The sequence below is a fragment of the Falco punctatus genome (assembly GCF_963210335.1).
Source record: "Falco punctatus genome assembly, chromosome: 6".
NCBI classification, from domain to species: Eukaryota; Metazoa; Chordata; class Aves; order Falconiformes; family Falconidae; genus Falco; species Falco punctatus.
The window spans coordinates 64,194,227-64,212,125 of record NC_137585.1 but is presented as its reverse complement, the minus strand read 5'-3'; the positions used below and the strand labels follow the sequence as shown (position 1 = coordinate 64,212,125).

The window sequence follows — 17,899 nt, the reverse complement described above, 5'->3', positions numbered from 1 at the left end:
CAGCTGACAGCATTTTAATAGGATGCCTGAAGTAGATCCCTGTCTATTTTCCAGCAAATGACTGGGAATACTTGTTAATAGGCAAAAATAAACACAGAAACTTGTTTTCTATGTATGGATGATTATTGTTTAATAGCTAATTGAAAGCTGCACCCAGTGACCTTTTTCTAGGTAGACCACCCCTTGGCCCAGACAGAGATGCAGTTACATCCCACTGGAGATACCTGCCCTTTTGACTGCATGGGGAGCCGGGGCTGGCAGTCTTGAAAAGCACGCCTTGTGCCTCGAAGGCTCTTTAGCTCATGTAAAGAGCCGGAAAAGTCTGTCTGAATACATGCCGCACTTCACTGGTGACTGCCAGCTCATCCTGCCACATGGTGGCTGCCCACGCATACATCCCTGCCCGACTCCTTTGTGTCCATACGTCTTCCATGCTGCAAATCCACCCAGTCCTCAAAAGCTGACTGCAAGTACCCAGCCCCAAAGATCTGCTTCCAATGGGATGAAGGTCTTTTCACTTGAGTGGCCTTACAGCTGTGGCCCCAACTTCTTTCTCTGCACAGCAGCCACCCTTGCGTGCTCCCCAGGCTGGCATTGCATGCCTGGGTGTCATTGTCAGTGCCGGTGCAGCCTCCTGCAGGTAGAACTGCCATGGAGAGCAACAGCAGCTCAGTACGCATGGAGATAATGTTATGTAGTTACTTAGGCAACACTGGGGAGGATTTAGGGCGATCAGTGTGTTTCACCGATCCTTATATTCAAGGGCCACAACAACTTGATGAGGATTGAAGGTTCTTGGATGATGTGCTAGAAACTGATTTGTCCTGATTTCCATGTGCAGGATATTGTAAGGGATGGGAAATAAAGAAAAGGATCATGCTTAGGAGCAGGTACATAAAAGAAACCACTGTGCTGTAACTTATAATGCAATATTAGAGTCAGTGAAAGTCTTTTCTGTGGTTCCCAAACACTTGCCTGGAACATCATTTGCAGAAAGTGGCAGTTTTCAAGGTTTTTTTCTCTCTGTGAGAAATTATATTCCCTCCATTGGACAAATTTTCTTGGAGGAACAGAGATAACAAAAACCAACCAACCAACAACAAAAAAAACCCAAACAAACAAAAATCTGAATTGAGCTAGATTTGCCCATTCTGAAATTCACCTGTCAAATGATAATTCCCTGGCTTTTGAAATTAAGGTAGTGAACAGAGACCAAAAACCCATAACAGAAAATTAAATAATGGAAGGTCCTGGAGGGATAAAGACATACTTCCTGATCCCTAACTCTGAGGTGGCTTGTTAACAGGGAAGACTCATTTCTACTCCAGCCCCACAGGTGTTTTCTAGAGACAGTGAAATGCAGGGAGTTGCTCTTGTTTTAAATACCAGCCACAAACAAAAAACTTACCTTCCAGAATTATTTTAAGACAATAGCACTATCTCCTAGGTTTACGTTCACCTCCAAGATATTTTTTTAAGGAACTTAGGACAAGCCCTGTTAAAGGTGATCGTAATAATAGTGCAGCTATAACCTCATAAAGCTTTTGTATTATTCTGGCCTTGCGAGCCACCTGCTACAGCGAGATCATGCTGCTACCAGCCTAACTCAGCCTATGCTACAGCACATGGACTGTCAATGACTTCTACTTACCAAATCATGGGGTTTAAGAAAGTTCGAAACTATTGTCTAGAGCAGCCCAGCTTGAGTCACCCAGGTCTTTGAAAAAAATTGAGTTTCCCATTTCTGGCAAGAAGACAACCCATTTTAGAGTCTAGTAGTCTGATTGGGAAACAGCCACGCAAGTCACAGCAGAAAGGGAGCCATGAGTATTTTTTTTCTGGCAATTAAAAGATGGTTCCTACCCGTTCAAACAGTGACATTTCAGAGCATTCTTCAGTTGGTTTAAAGAGGAAACTGGATATTTTATGGAAGGATTATAATGTCAGAGATATATTTTCCTGCTATATTTTCTTACTAACTGTTTCTAGAGCCAGCACATACTGGTCAGCCTCATGTCCTGGTGCAGAACTAAGCATCACTGCAAAGAAATGCCTTGGTTTTCCCATTGCTCCATGGAGGTGAGTCTGTTCCTGTGTAGAGCTCACAGATGGCTTGAGGCTAAATAAGTCCTGGTGTTAATTTGGCTTGTAAGCTCAAATAAGTAATTACAAAAGGAGGTTATAGAAAGGGTCTGTTAGGTGACCTTCCCGCTGCGTGAAATCAGGGTCAGTGCAAAGATCTTTGGGGCACCATGAGAAAGTAATTTCATCCCTGCCCTGCTGTTTCTGCAGAACTGCCTGTTACAGCTACATCCTGCTTAACCTGGGTGCTCAGCTGCGTTAGACACGGCTGCCTTAGGCTCTCTCTTCTCTAGGACCAGCTGCTGGCTACACAATAGAGACGACTTTGATGCGGTAGCAAAAGGGCAGATGAAGCTAAAGAATGTCATTGCCTTAGCAGACAGCTGTGTTTCTAAGAAAGCAAACTGCGAGGATGTACGATATCGAGAAGAGGTAGGGAAAAAAACAACCTGTTTACAAGAGCTTGGTGAGTCACATCATCTCAATAGCTCAGAGATAGACATACCCAAGCACTTACGCAAAGGCCAGACATCATGTTTGAACAAAAGGTTACTCAGTAACATAACCTGAAGCTTTTACTGCTAATGAAGCATTAACTTCCAACTCAATATGGGACTGTGAGGAATTTAGGACTTTTTATAGCTCAACTCATGATTGAGTGATATAAAAATAACAATCTCCTTCATCTGAGACAGAAGATTTACTTTTTTTTTTTTACATGGAATTTCTAATTAACAGAAAAACTTAAATCTTGATTTTTATTTGTTTCTTTTCATTGTGGGATGAGGCAGTTAGAGAACAGTGACAGCATGAGATGCAGGCTGTACTGAGCAAAAATGCTACTTAGCCTGTCTTACACCAGTGAAGAAGTTAGGACGTGTACAAATCTAGACCTGTTTTTTGCACAGATAAGAACCTTGTTTTCTAAATGACACACTGAAAAAATGTATAGTAGAATAGGATAGACTGTTTCAGTTAGAAGGGACCTACAACAACCATCTAGTCCAACTGCCTGACCAGTACAGGATTGATCAAGTTAAATGCACATTATTAAGGGCATTTTCCAAATGCATCTTAAACACTGGGAGTCCTGGGGCATTGATCTCTCTAGGAAGCCCGTTCCAGTGTCTGACCACCCTCTCAGTAAATAAATGCTTCCTCATGTCCAGTCTAAACCTTCCCTGATGCAGTGTTGAACCATTCCCACACGTCCTATCACTGCATACCAGGGAGAAGAGCTCAGCACCTCCCACTTCACGTCTCCTCCTTGGGAAGCTGTAGACAGCAATGCAGTCACCCCTCAGCCTCCTTTTTCTCCAAACTAGACAAACCCAGAGTCCTTAGCTGCTCCTCACAGGACATGCCTTCCAGCCCTTTCACCAGCTTTGTTGCCCTCCTCTGGATGCATTCAAGGACCTTCACAACCTTCTTAAAATGTGGGGCCCAGAAGTGCACACATTATTCAAGGTGAGGCTGCACCAATGCTGAATACAGCAGGACAACCATCACGTTTGACCGGCTGATTGTACTGTGTTTGATGCCACCCAGGATGCTGTTTGCCCTCTTGGCTGCCAGGGCGCTCTGCTGGCTCATGTTGAGCCTTTTGTCAACCAGCACCCCTATATCCCTTTCTGCAGGGCTCCTCCTCCAGCCACTCATCTCCCATTTTATTCTTGTGTTGGGAATTACTCCATCCTAGGTGCAGAATTCAATATTTCAAATTGTATACGGAATAGACACAGTTGCTGTCCAAAAGACCTTCCACTGAAAGTCATTATTTCAGTCCAAGCTGTGGTCCATGAGACTGTCCTTTGTGGTCCGAAGCTTTTATGCAAAATCAAATTAAGCACAGCAATTTGCAGACTCGTCAGTTCTAGTGTGCATGAACCATAGGGAATTTTAGAGTTGACAGAGGTCTGTAGCTGCTCAGAGGTTTGGGACCCACCAGCAGAGTAGTGCATCCACTTCATCCAGGGCCTCATCCAAAGACACCGGCAATCAGTTGGGAGGTACTGATTTGAAAGGGGTTTTTTTTGGTCAGAGGAGAAAATAAGTAAGTAACAAAAGCTGTCTCTACACTCGTATGACTTTTAGATGACTGAGCCCCAACCGCAGGCGCCAGCCCTTCCTATTCCTGCAGAGATGTGCAGACAAGTCTTCCTGGTGATTTCCTGTAGCAAAAAGAGATCAGCTTCTAATTCAAGCCCCCCAGGGTGGCATCACTGCTTGCTGAGACCTCATATTGCTGAGATACAGAGTTTGCAGAGAAAACACATCTTCTTCAGCACCTTTTCACTGATACGAATATGTTGGCAGAAGTTTTAAAGGGAAGAAACACTCCTGAGGAGGTGATGAAGAAACACTCCTGAGGAGGTGATGATGGAAGAAAATGAGAAATGAGTTAGAGCTAGCAGTCAGGTATCTGGTCGGGAGGGTTAATGGGATCTCGAGTAAGGCAACTGCTTTACGCACGGATGTAGTTATGTCAGAGACTTGACTACCAACCTACTCAAAAGGAACCCACCACGTTCACTGAACTGTTGGAATCTGAGACTGCAGTTTCACACCAGCCTAACCCAGTCTAATAATCTGTGTCTGCAGTCCTTCCCTCACCCTCCCCTCCTCCAGCTACTCATTCCCATTCATTCCTTTTGTGCCAGCCCCAGAGCTCACCAGACCCCTTTGCTCCTCTGTGTGAGTGTACTAGTCCAGGAGTAAAACTAGTGTCACTGAACAAGGAAACTGTTTTTGAAGCATGAGGTCATCACAGTCATCCTAGTCTGGTATAAATGCATGCTGAAGCTAAGAGGGTGGTAAGATGGCATGGCCTTCCCATTTTCCCAGTCCTGTCCCTTCCCTTAGGTGGATACTTCTGTTCCTATAAGCACACAAGTTATAGCTATACTTGCAGGTTAAAATGGGATCTGTCTTCTGATCATCTATGCTTTTTATTTGGTAGCACTCTTCACATGGTTTTGGCTTTTCACAGAAGATGCCCAGAGCCATAAACTCCTGGGACACAATTTGGATGAGGTGTGTGTTAGGGAAAAGAGGAGTTTAGTCCAGTGGACTTGAACTGCTCTGTGCTGCCTCCCTGCAGATGATGATTCCCAGATGATTTTATTTGCTATAGTAGACCTGATCTAGAAAAAAGCTGGTGGCACTGTGCAAATTCCCACACAAAAGAAGCATCTGGTCTTTCGTTTTGGGCAACCTCTAGGCTGTAAAAAGTAATTCTAGGCTGGGTAATGGGAACAGCAAAGACCCATTCCATAAAACACTAGGAAAGCAAGACATGATATGGACATGACTAGTGAAAGAAAGCTCTAAACATTACAGTGGTTTCTTAGAAGAACTTCAGTTTTGCAAGAGCTTTCTAAGCGAAGAAGTTTTAAACTTTTTTTGGAGAGGAAGACAAATTTAATTCTGTTGCTGAGATGGAAATAATCATTTAGACAGAGATGGTTTAAACCAGAAATCTCTCCATGATTTAAAGGTCACTCTCACACTCATAACGCTAGAAAACTTGCATAGGTGAAAGGGAAACTACCTATATTACAGTAATGGTTTCCAGGTCCCTTTGAAATTGCACAGAAACTGTCAGAGTTTCTGTGTGAGGTCAGGTAAGAGGGGCAAAGCAGCAGCCACATTACACATTTTAAATGGCCAAAACCCAAGAAGGGTCAGCAGTTCAGCTGTTTTCTTTTAGGCCAATGTGTAAAAGACACCTAATTTGAGCAACCCAGAATCAAATAAATGCAGTGATGCTGCATCACCTGCTCCTAGGAATGCAGCCAAGGTGGCATAGCATGGAAACCGGGGTGAGGACTGCAAGTTCAGGAAGGTCCAGGGTAAAAGAAGCTTCCGAGAGAGGAAGAGTGGGAGTTATTTCCACCTTTGTCCATGGCCAAGTACCCCCATGTGTTGGGCCTGTAAGGAAGAATAGGCCAATTTGTTAGCATTAGTAGTGTTTGCGCAAGTTTTTGGTTGAATAGCTGGTTTTTTTAATCTAGGTGTAAGGATAAGTCTGTCACAGGGAGCAGAGTGAGACACTAATTGCCACACTTGCGTTGGCATCAGTGCACCTACAAGACACCCATCATGCCTCTCAGAGAGGAAACTCTCCAGGCTTTGGAAGCAATTCATTCCTCTCCTAAAATAAAGGGAGACTGGGTGATTACACACATGCAGATGCCCAGGTTGGATGGGTTGGATGTCCAAAGTTAGATGTGTCCCAGCCCTAGGAGCTAGCATGCTGCAAGTGGAAGCACTTTTGTTATGCCCAGTCGGGCAAACAGGACAGGAATGCTCAGGTGATGACAGTACAGTGAGTTCTGGGTCAGGAATGGTGTTTCCATGGTACAGTAGCAAAAATAGTAATCTGAGCAGGAGATAAGTGCTATAAAACCTCCAAAAAGAGTAATCTTTAGAGCCTGAATAAGCCTAAGAGCCTAAATTCTGCTCTTATGAATCAGGCCAGGTCCATGCGCCTGTGTCATGTCAGGAGTTCTTCCTTGAAATGAATTACTGTGATCCTCTTCAGATCCATGAGAAGTCAAATGTTTTCTTTGGTAGCCCATGTAGAGCCATTAGACTCTGGCTGTTCTTTAGCAGTGATAATGACAGTCACTTAAGGGAAATCTTTAGCGTTTAATAAAGACCACAGATGGTCTTTATCTAAGCTAATTGATGGAACTTGCAAATATCCAAGCAGAGAAAGGCCCAAACTGGTAATTTCTCAGACTCCCATTGCCTGTAGTCCAGAGCTTTGGTCTGAGTAAAGACAGTTTGGTTGAAAAAATTAGACTTCCTTCAGATTTTCTGTATCTCATTAAAAAGTTTTAAAATATAAGTGGAGATTCTGTGTTGATCCTCCTTCACCTCAATTCTGTGCCAAGATAACACCTTCAAATGTAATGGAGTTACTTCTGATTACTGTTGAGAAGCTGAGTGGTTTTGTTCACTTTAACCTTTTCCCATGATATGCCAGGTGCTGGGAAGTGCCGTTTCTCTAGATATGACCTGCATCTTGATCAGAATTATAAAATTTATAGTAAATATCAACTGTTTATTATCAGCTAGAGCCAAGCTGTGTAATGGCAACCTAGTGAAATTCTGTCTGTGGTGTCCATTGAGTTGTCTTCCATGTTTTCTTCTCCAGGCTGTTCCAGTGGAAAAGAGGGATGTAGACAGAGGGAAAGAAAACCAGGCACATTAAAAGACACACAGCTATATCAAAGGTTTCACTTAAACTATGAGAGCATCATTGTTTCAGAATCTGATTGCTGGCCACCAAAAGCAAGTGCTAAGTAGCAGAGCACCTGGCATTGTGTACCTGGAGTGGAAACCAGGGCAATAAACCTGGAAGTAAGCAAGCCTTGGAAGTCAGCCTTGAGGATGTTACAACCCAGACACCACAAGAATCTCTGATGCATAAATGAAGAGCCTGTGTGGGAGGGGAGGGGAGGAGTCCTATTGGCTCTTCAGACAGATGAACAAGCTGAGAAGCATAAAAATAAAACTGAAAGTGTCTCTCTCGGTAAGCAGTGCCACTTGTAGAGGGCAAACAGCAGTGCTGCTTCCTGAGAAAAGCTGAGTGCCAGGTGTGAGCTTCTAACTTACAAATTCTTAAAATTATCCTCATTGAGGCTGTTCTGATTTTTTTCAAAACCTTTCTTTAGAACTGTTAAGAAAAAGTGGCCAGAAGCTAACACAGAGGGCATTTGGGGGCTGCTACATTGTTCCAGTCTCGTGATTCTGATCAGGCCACATCATAAAAAATTACTCATTTTGGCTTATGGCTTGGGGGACTTTGCCAGCTGATTTACCCTGAGGTCTGGTAGGAACTCGAAGGTCTCCATCACTCAGGCTTTAGCTTCAGATAAGCACTCAAAAGACCACAAGACTGGTGGAGCTGAACAACCAAGGTATTCTACAATGTATTCCACCAGGGAGTCCTTTTTCTAGACAACCTTAACTAGTTCAAGCTTCCTGATGGTCCCAGACTATTCTTTCTTATCGTCTCTGTCCTGCAGAGATAAAGAGACTCCCTGGGAAAACAGTTCAACTCTACATACCAAAAATCAGTGACATAATTTTTGGCCACTTGGCAGTCTAATTCAAATTTTGGGCTGAGTTCTACCATGTTTATATTGGAGATATAGTAAACAGAGGTTGGAAAGCAGTGAATTTTCCCTAGCGGTGATTATTCAGAGTGCACAGGAGTGGCCTGCCCGTCTATGGTTGCTCTTATATGGGATGATATTGGCCGTGGATTTGGTCAAACTCTGTGCTAAACTATCGGTGTGAGTGTGAAACCCTTCCCAGCAATGTTCATGCTTAACAAGAACTTTTACATAACCTTCCCATTACCTCTCCTTGTCGTGAGTGAGTGTTCACAACATGCCATAGCAAAGGACTCATTTTTTAGTACGACCTACCGCACCTATAACAAATGTTTCCTAGAAGGATGCATTTCACATTGGCGATTTTAAAAGTAATTACAAACTGAGAGCTAAAGCCTCCCAACAAAGGGGGAAATGTCATGCACAAAAGTCCCTCCCTAGCTCTATATCATCCTTCTGAGATGCAGGGATCCAATCACAAATCCTGTTAGCTCAGGAGAAATCAATGCCTAATGTTTCTATACCTTTAAATTATACATAGCCATGCAGACACACACCTTAAAATTGTTTATATGTATATTTAGTTGTACGTCCATCTAATTACACTGATATATGTAATAGATGCATGCATGTATGTGTCACACAGGTTCATTAAATCAGCTATATTTTAGACTCATAGAAATATATCTGTGTGTGTATATATATGTACGAAACATATATAGAGGGATGTCCCTCTTTTTTCATATATATATCACTTGTAGGCAATCTTGTAGAAATTAGGGGCTTGACTCTTCTGCTTCATAATTTGATCCTGTTGATTGTCTCTGAGTTTTTTTACATAGAGGCTGAGAAGAGATTCAAGCCCCTTTTGCAGTTGCCCAGATTTTAGGCTTGTATTCTGATGGAGTAGGAAAGTTTGCCAACCCAGCTAGCTTCCCACTGGTTGTACAGGGGTAGAAACTCTTGATTGTTGGGAGAAAAGCCAATGGATTTTGATACCAAGGGAGATTTCACTGGGTCTTGGCTTAGCACATCATTTCTGAGCTAGCCCAATTAAAGACCTTGTTAGCACAGATTGGCATTGTATGGAGTTGATATCTGCAGAGAAGTGTCTCTAAAGTGGAACTCAACAGGGAAAGATACACTCTCTCGATGCAATTCTGTCTTCCCAAAGTCACATGGTATGGAGACTTTTCTAAAAGAACAGCTAATTAGATTTGTTTCCTTTAGAAAGTTTAACTGTTATAGAAAGGAGGATAGTTCCTAGTTTGTAGTGCTCCCCAGGGTGAGGCTGACACAACAATGTTCTGCAAGCTTAACTATAGTTGTGGCATATCCACCTGATGTCAGTAAGTCAGAAAACACAGCAAAGAGTTTCTTTCTGGTTGAAAACGTCTGTTGACACAAGCCTCTCTCTCAAGAGACTCTTGTGACATGACATCCATAGTAGCTGCATTATAGGGGCATGAAGGTCCAGATTCTTCTGAGATACATAGTCGAAAGCACAGCCTCACCACCTGATTTAGCTAAGCAATTAGCCACCATGCAAAATTCACTTTGGTTCAGACAGATGAAACTTCACCTTTTTTGTACTTCTAAAGTTAAAGTCGGTTAAACTCAGGGAATTGGATACTTAAGCAGCAGAACTACACCACTACTGTGACAACAATCTATTTTCTCATGTAAAAAAAGCCCTGAGAAGTTGGTTCTGTGAGACTGGAGTGCAGGAAAGCATCTTAAAATAGCAGAAAGCATTTGAATTTTTTTTAAATTAAAAAAATCCCAAGAAACTGTCACCCAAACCTGTAATAATTTCCCTGTGCTGGGGCACTCAGGGTTTGATGTATCAAAACAACTGTCTGTGCTTTATCCTTTTAGCCAATGAATTTTATTCTGTGGTCCATGGGCTTATTCTGGTATGTCAACAATATAAAAAGGTCTCTGTATGGTGATTAAGAAAATCAATCTGGCCAAATTATATGGCTGGAATTTGGTTTAGACAGGGCTCTTCCAGTGGGAAAACTTCAGGTGTCTATAAATTTAAAAATTTAAAAAAAAAAAAAAAAAATTCTCTGCAAATTAGGCAATAGACCAGAATGAATTTTCTCTGAGTTAAGCAATATCAAACCTACTCACTTCTGATCACTTAATAAAGTCTCCTATTTATATTTACCTGCAAGAAAGAAAGAAGCAAATTTTAATAGCCATAAGGGTCCTCTGTGATCCAGAGCACAGTGCAGTAAATGGAGTTGGCTTCCACCAAGGCAAACCAAGCCGGTGGTAGAGGATGATGTCTGAAGTTAGGCATTTAATACACTTTTGATAAAACAATTTCATGACTCCTCCTCAGGAGCATATGCACACTGCCAAGGTTCTTGAGGAGCAATTCCCTCATGGTATCAGCAAAAAAACTGCCAGAGAGCTAGACTTGGGATTTGACCTCAGACACCTGCAGCAATCTGTGAAGTAGCCAAGAAACAGCCACATTTTGATGACTTCCATCTATTAATACGGAGGACCTTATAGGAATGTAGATATCTACTTTGAACATGGACAGAGGACATTACTGTGCCTGTGATTACATCTCTTCCTTACAAAAGGGCTTTTGTGGTGCTTCTGTCTCTTTTACATGTTGTGCTGCACATTTCAAGGTCCAGAGAGGTAGGCACCAGGACCATGTCCCACCCAACAGAGCATGGGAATGGAAAATAATGATTTAAGTGATTTTCTTCCTTCCAGGTTGTCATTGATTAACATAGCCAAGTAAAGCTAACTGGAATTAAACCACCTGGCCTCAGCAGGAAATCTTCAGCTATTGCTAATATAATAATAAGCCCTAAATAAGAGCTTAAAAGCTTTACTTTCCCTTCCTGACTTAATGATATCAGTCTCATAATCAATAATACCCTCCTCACCCATGTGCCACCCTGCCCAGGCGGTAGGAGCAGTAACACATCTCAGCGCCTTGTGACCTGGAGCCACCAATGCTAAGACTGAGCATGTGCCTCCCACAGTCCCCCAGGTGGGCTAATTAACACAGATTTAATACAATAAGACCAACTTTGAAGACTTCAGCTTCTCCTGCCACTGGTAAACTGAATGGCTCCCTCAAGAGGAAGACATCAGCTGCTGTGCATCCTCAGGAGCTCACCTGAGCTTTGACAGCAGGCAACTCTTGTGTGTTACAAAGAGCAAATTTGTGGTCCAGCCCAAGTCACCAAGTAATCTAAAATCCATCAAAAATAAAAGGAGGATGGCTTTTTTCACCTATAAATCTGACCTTACATGTTGCCATGTTTTTGCCTGACCCACTTAAAGCATATACCAAGAAACAGAGATGAGGACCTCAAGAGAAATGGGCCAAGTGGATGACTTGGGTTTGATCTTAAGCAGAAAAACTCCTCAGTCTTCATTCAAAAGATCAATTCATTATGCTCGTATCAGCAGGATGAGATTAATACATTACTATCGGTTAATCTTAGCATGATAAGATGCTTGCTCAGCCAGATCCTGGAATATAGGACGCTACGTCGATGCACTGTTTTTCAAGAACACAGTGTGGCCAGAGAAAGGAAAATGTTAGCTGTCCTGAAGGCAGAGGGGCTGAATTTGTACGATTTTGCAGTTGCTGATGATTAACACATCACTTGTCTGCACAAACACAGGGGACCATCTTAGCAGTTTCACTGGATGAACTGAAGGCACTGGGCTTCAGCTTGACCTCTGGCAGAGCTTGAAGCTGTGGAAGGTCTCCAAGTGACCAGCCTGTAGATGTGGATGTGCAAGTCCCATGTTCTGTCTGCGGCGTGTGGAGGTATATTCACGCAGCTTTCACCCAGCCATTTCAAGTTCCAATCACAATGAAACCATGTCCTGGTTTCTGCTGGGATAGAGTTAATTTTCTTATTAGTAGCTGGTGGCAGTGCTGTGTTTTGGCTTCGGTGTGAGAATGATGTTGGTAACACATGGATAAGTTTAGTTATTTCTAGGCAATGTTCCTACTAAGTCACGGACTTTTTAGTTTCTCAGGCCATGCCAGCGAGAAGGCTGGGGGGAGCATGAGAAATTGGGAGGGGACACAGCCAGGACAGGTGACGCAAACTGACCAAAAAGGTATTCCTTTCCATGGGACATCAAGCTTGGTATATAAACTGGGGAGCTTGACTGATCACTGCTTGGGGACTGGCAGGGCATCGGTCAGTAGGGGATGAGCAGTTGTATTGGGCATCACTTCTTTTCTTTTCTCCCTTCCCTTTGGATTTCACTCCTCTCCTCCCTCCCTCCTTTTCATTATAACTGTTATTGTTGTTATTATTATTATTGCTCTTTCATTTTTCTTTTATTTAGATTATTGAATTGTTCTTACCTTAACTCTCGAGTTTTACATTCCTGGCCGATTCTCCACTCCATCCCTCCAGGTGAGGAGTAAGTGAGCGAGCAGCTGCATGGTGCTTGATCACCAGCCAGGGTTAAACCATGACAAACCACCACAGCAGAAACATTAAGGTCAGTGGTTGCACACCTACATAAGACCCTGGGTAGTTCAGACGACCACTGTGGCTCCACGACTTTTTTGATACTGTTGCCCACACTAGGGGGTTATCACAACTGTATCACATCCCAATTTTTGCAGCAAATGGATAATTTAACACAAAGACTCTAAGAGCACACATCAGAAGAGCAGCAGGGACCTCAAGGTTTAGTCTGTTTCCACACCTTTGCAATACTGAGTGAAGTATCTCACCTTATCCTCAGGGATGAGCTAAACCAAAACCTATTCCTAACAGATGTTTGTCTAAGCTAAAATCTTTAGTGACTAACCCCACTCTCTCCCAGTTTGTTGCAGTGCTCACTGGTAGAGCACTTTTTCATAGTGTGTCAGCTTGCCATAATTAAGGTAGTGGTTTCTTGTCCTCACCCTATTCCCTCCTTTTTGAGAACCCCCTACCGTGGCTCCTACCAGATACTATGATAACGCCTCCTGGGCTTCTGAAAGCCGCTTCAGTGCTCCAGGACTAATAATTCTGGTTGTTCTAAAACTAATATTTCTTACACTTTTGATGACTGCCTGGCAGCTGCGTGCCACTTCCTTCCTTTCCACTCAGCAGTTCCAGTACATCACTACCCTCATCCACCAATTTTTATTCATTTTTTTTTTGTCTCTCCCTTCCTCAAACACTAGGAAGACATGTTCTGCTAATCACATGTTGATTATTTAATTGTTATTTGACACCAGAGCAGTGGTGTCCTCTCCCTGTTTCTGAACGTGTTGGGTCATTTGTTCAACCTGTTTCCATATTCTAGTGGTTTGAATAATCCTTCAGGCTGGAAACAGGGGTAGTAACCAGAGTAACTGTAGAACCTACACTGCTCCGGTGCAGCAAAGAAATGTCTCTGGACAATCATCAGCAGAAACAAATAAATACATTTAAAAAATCAAGGGAATAACAATTGTATCTGATCTTTGCAGCCAGTAATCTTGAACAGTTTATTTAAAAAAAAAAAAAAAAAAAAAAAAAAAAAAGAGTTAAACTACATAACAAAGATTTGGAAGACAAATAAGCATGTGAGTTTATCATGCAGATAAGTTCCTGGACAGAGAAGCTAACAGGAAGGTCTGCTGCAGGCTGAGTGAAACCCAGTTCAGGAGAAAGTAGAGAACCACCAATATTAGCATTATTTGATATTTTCTTTGTACTTCACGGCAATTTTTTTTTGCATGAAATTTTTACTGTCCTGTGGTTTATTTGTCTAGCACTGGTACTGCTTGCTGTAGTAGAAAATGAATATATAAAGTGAAGAAACTTTTCACATCAAGCAATATGTTGAAAGCAGAGGAACAGCAAACCAGGAAATTCAAAAGACTAGACCCTGCAGAGATGTTAAATGCCATCTTTATTTTGCAGAGATTTATTATGCCGTCTGAGTGAATATACCTTTTCTTGCAATTTGAAAGATACAAGAAATAGTTACGTTGGTGTCCTGATCCACCCTCTCTACCGGTATAAAACAATGTCTTTTCAGTGATGCCAGTTTACTTTGGGTGAACCTCTTGACTTCAAAGTGGAATATATAAGTAATCAATGAGAGAAAGATCTCCAATATTTAGCACTGAAATGGGAAAAATAGACTGACCATTTTGGCAAATCCAGGAAACTTTCAGTGCCTTCAAATTTCATCCTCAGCTCATCTCAGGCTGGAAGTTACTAGCCATGACGCGTGTAATTACGTTGACTGAGGTTGACTGAGTTTTTTTGGCACTCAAATAATTAGTTATATGCTATTTCCAGTTATTTATAGACATTGTAAATGCCTGCTTTATTGAATATCTGTGCTCTTTAGATGATGCACCAACAGCTGCTTCAGTTATTTAGCATTTTATGTCTTTCTGTCACACTAAGATCACTGTCTCGCATGTCACACGAAGCCAATGAGACATAAGAAGCTGGAGCTGAGATTAACCCATGAAAAGACAGATTTTTCCAGGGATATGGTTAGGGGGTTTGGGGTGTCACCTGATGGCAAACACGGTCAGTGGTGTGAGGAGGAATCCCAGCTTTTCTTTTGAGTTTCTCAGCAACATTTCAGAAACAAAGGGCAACACCCCAGACAGGGATTTTCAAAGTGTTATGCCAAGGCTTAACAGTGCTTGAGGAAGACATGTTTTTTGTTGAAGGGACAAATTAATGGAAGCGATATGAAAGGATGATGCGAAGAGAAGGGCCTGTGTGGTTAGGTTTAACTTACACTGCCTGTGATGGACTTGATCATTTCTTTGAAACTACATCATACTTTACTAACAAATAAAATAGGCCAAGGCCAATTTCTGGCCTTCAGGGAAATGGTACAGCATCTGAACTCTCTTCTTTTGTACCCCAGATAAGTTAGCCTCCTTTGTGCTATGCCTGCACACTCCTCAGCATCATGTGAGACTCGGCACAGGACCAAGACAGGACTAGAGCATCCAAACAGTTACTCAGTCTGGCCTGAGTAATCTCCTGGCCTCTTTTATTTTGCTAGCAAAGACACAGCCTGAGAGACACAGTGCCAGCAAGGTAACGGATGCTGAGCTACAACTTGTAAACCTTTTCATACCCTTCTTCTAAGACATTGCTTACACATCCATGTGTGCTTGTGGCCTTCCTTTTCCCCTTGCATTTTCTGTGCAAGCCCTAGGGTCCAGCTGAAATCTTTCCTTTGCCCTCCAAAGCTACAAAAGGAACAGTTCATTCTCACCAATGGTGAGAAAGTTTTGACGTTATTCTCTACAGGATCAGGATTGTGTATCCTGGACAAAACAAAGAAGAGCTATCTGGCTTTGCTGAGCTCTATTTAAAATAATGAGCCTGGCCACAAAAGTTAAAGAGTAATTGTACAGCAGCTTCCTTCATCCCAAACATCGCTTCTGTCTCTGGTCCAGTTCCAGCAGGGATGGCCAAGCGCCAGGAACATGGAAAAATGGATAGTTCATTGCCTTACTGTGAGATTTTTCTTTCACAATAAAAATTGCAGGATATTCCACAGCACTTGTCAAAAATATTTTGGGTGAGATCGAATCTCTGAGATCCAGGTGGGAAATGGAACTGAAGTCAATCCATTCTACCCTGCCTTGTTGCTCCATTTAAACAAAAAATTGCTGTGTACGACCAGATTTTTTGCATACTATTTGCATAGGTGCAAATAACCTGAAGCAGCGTGGAACTGTTCCTATTTATTGTGCATGAGGTCAGAACTGAGCTCAGACCCTCATCAATCCAACCTCATCTATATGATCAGGTGATGAGCAATGCTGTAATACCTCAGCTGCAGCTATATACTGGCAGTGGAGGCAGGCAGCCTGTCATTCTCTGGAGAGGAGAACTGACAGAAGTTGCATTTTAATATCTCATTTTACACCATTGCTCCTTGTTTAATCAGATCAACACAGATCGAGCTGATAATACTTGGGGGGGGGGGGAGGCGGGGAAAGCAACGCAGCACAAACACGTTTGTTGAAAAGCAACTGAGCGTTTGGCAGATTATGTAATGTTGCAGTAAGTAACTGCATAGCTTAATTTTATGGTTTCCATGGAAACCGTCAAAATGAAAGGTAAAGGAGTTCAGTGTTCTTGGCTCTGAGGAGCGAATCTCTTCGTTGAGATGTGCATTTTGGGGAGCAGGGATTTTGCCTGTCTCGCCTGGCTTTGGAGCAAAGGAAACATTTTGCAAGCTGCGGAGGGGAGCTGGTCTGCGAGGTGTGTGTGCCATTCCCAGCCCTGGCCAGGATGCACAAGTGCCTCGTACGCAGATAGAGCCGCATGAATTTAACATGTGACGCGACTAGCTAGAGATCCCAGCCGTGCTCACGTGGGCTCGTGGTGTGACAGTGGGCAGCTTGTTTTCCAAGGAAACTTTTTACTAATAGAAAAACATCCACTCTTGCCTCATTCAGGAAAAAAAAAAAGAGTGAGAAAACAACAAAGCTGGCAAGGGTCACCGCAGAAGGAAACATTTCTGGTTATTTCTGTTAGTTTCAGGAAAAAAAACAGAGTCAATTCTGCTCTTCTCTTTGCGGGGGCTTAGCGCTGCAAATCTCAGTGGTGTTAATGCAAAGACTCCTGCTGAGCTCAGTGAGTTGTGGATCTGATGTCCTTGGATGTGATAGTTCAGGTCTATGATTATATTTAATGCAAGATGGAGACAGGTTTGAAAAGGGGCTTAGGCAGGCCAAACCCATTAGCCTTCCCCTAGCTTTGTCTCGAATACAGAGCCAGGGAGACTGGCAGATGGATGGAAAGGCTGTAACATGCTGGCTCAAACTTTCCAGGCCACATGGGCAAGGAGAAGGTCCACTTTGTCTCTGTCCCTCCAGAGAGCTATAGAACATGGACAGAAATTACCTTATGGCAAGAGCAGAGGCTTTACAGTAGGGGCAATGGGCAGGTGTGGTCTTTGGAGCCAGCTGTTGTTAACTGACAGTGGAAATGCACCTTCAACTAATCCATTGCTTCGTTCGTATGACACGATAATACAATATAATATCACAGACCATAAGAAGTATCTGATATTGTTCTAGCAATTGCTTTTATGGCTGTATCAGTACTAAGATCTATCCATGTACCAAAAAGTTGATGAAAACAATTCAAAAGCAAAATGAGGGAAGCAATCCACAAACAAAAGTAATGAGGTTTTGATAATGAGGGAAGCAGCTCATCATTCTTTTAAAAAACAACTTCTGATGATTTTCTCCAAGTTGATTATCCCACATAGCTATTTTTCACCTTGACACAATGAAATTTCATGGTGGTGTTGAGGGTCTAGTTGTCTGGGGTGGTATTCAAGTACCCCTGAAATTGTGAGATGTAGATGAAATATAGAAGACTGTATGAAAAAATTGTTTGTAAAAAGGTTGTGATGATTGTTAAAAACATAAGGTATGAAATGTTAAAAAAAAAAAGAAAAAAGAAAAAAAGGGGGAATTGTAGAGGAATGAAGCTGGGTTAATTAGCATTGATAATATACAGCTGTGGGCTGGCTTCAGGGGCAGCAGGTTGGCTGATGTAGATAAGGTGCAGGTGTGACTGTTCTGGTAAGGGGTTGGGCAGCCAGTGAAGAGAGAGGAGGAAGAAGCAAAGAGAAGAGAGAGAACACATGCTTTGGATGGGGAGGGACTAGGAGAAGGCAGCAGAGGGACTGGCATGAAGAGTATGTTG

At 42.6% G+C, this 17,899-nt stretch overlaps 1 long non-coding RNA gene across 2 annotated transcripts in view; it reads left to right on the top strand.

Annotated features, from left to right (window-relative positions):
- LOC308066608 overlaps positions 1 to 17,899 on the top strand; it is a 57,506-nt gene that overhangs the window by 28,391 nt on the left and 11,216 nt on the right. For both annotated transcript variants that reach the window (XR_013929214.1, XR_013929215.1), the window contains exon 1: positions 1 to 17,899. This exon is cut by the window's left edge and continues 28,391 nt beyond it. This is a non-coding gene — a long non-coding RNA (uncharacterized lncRNA).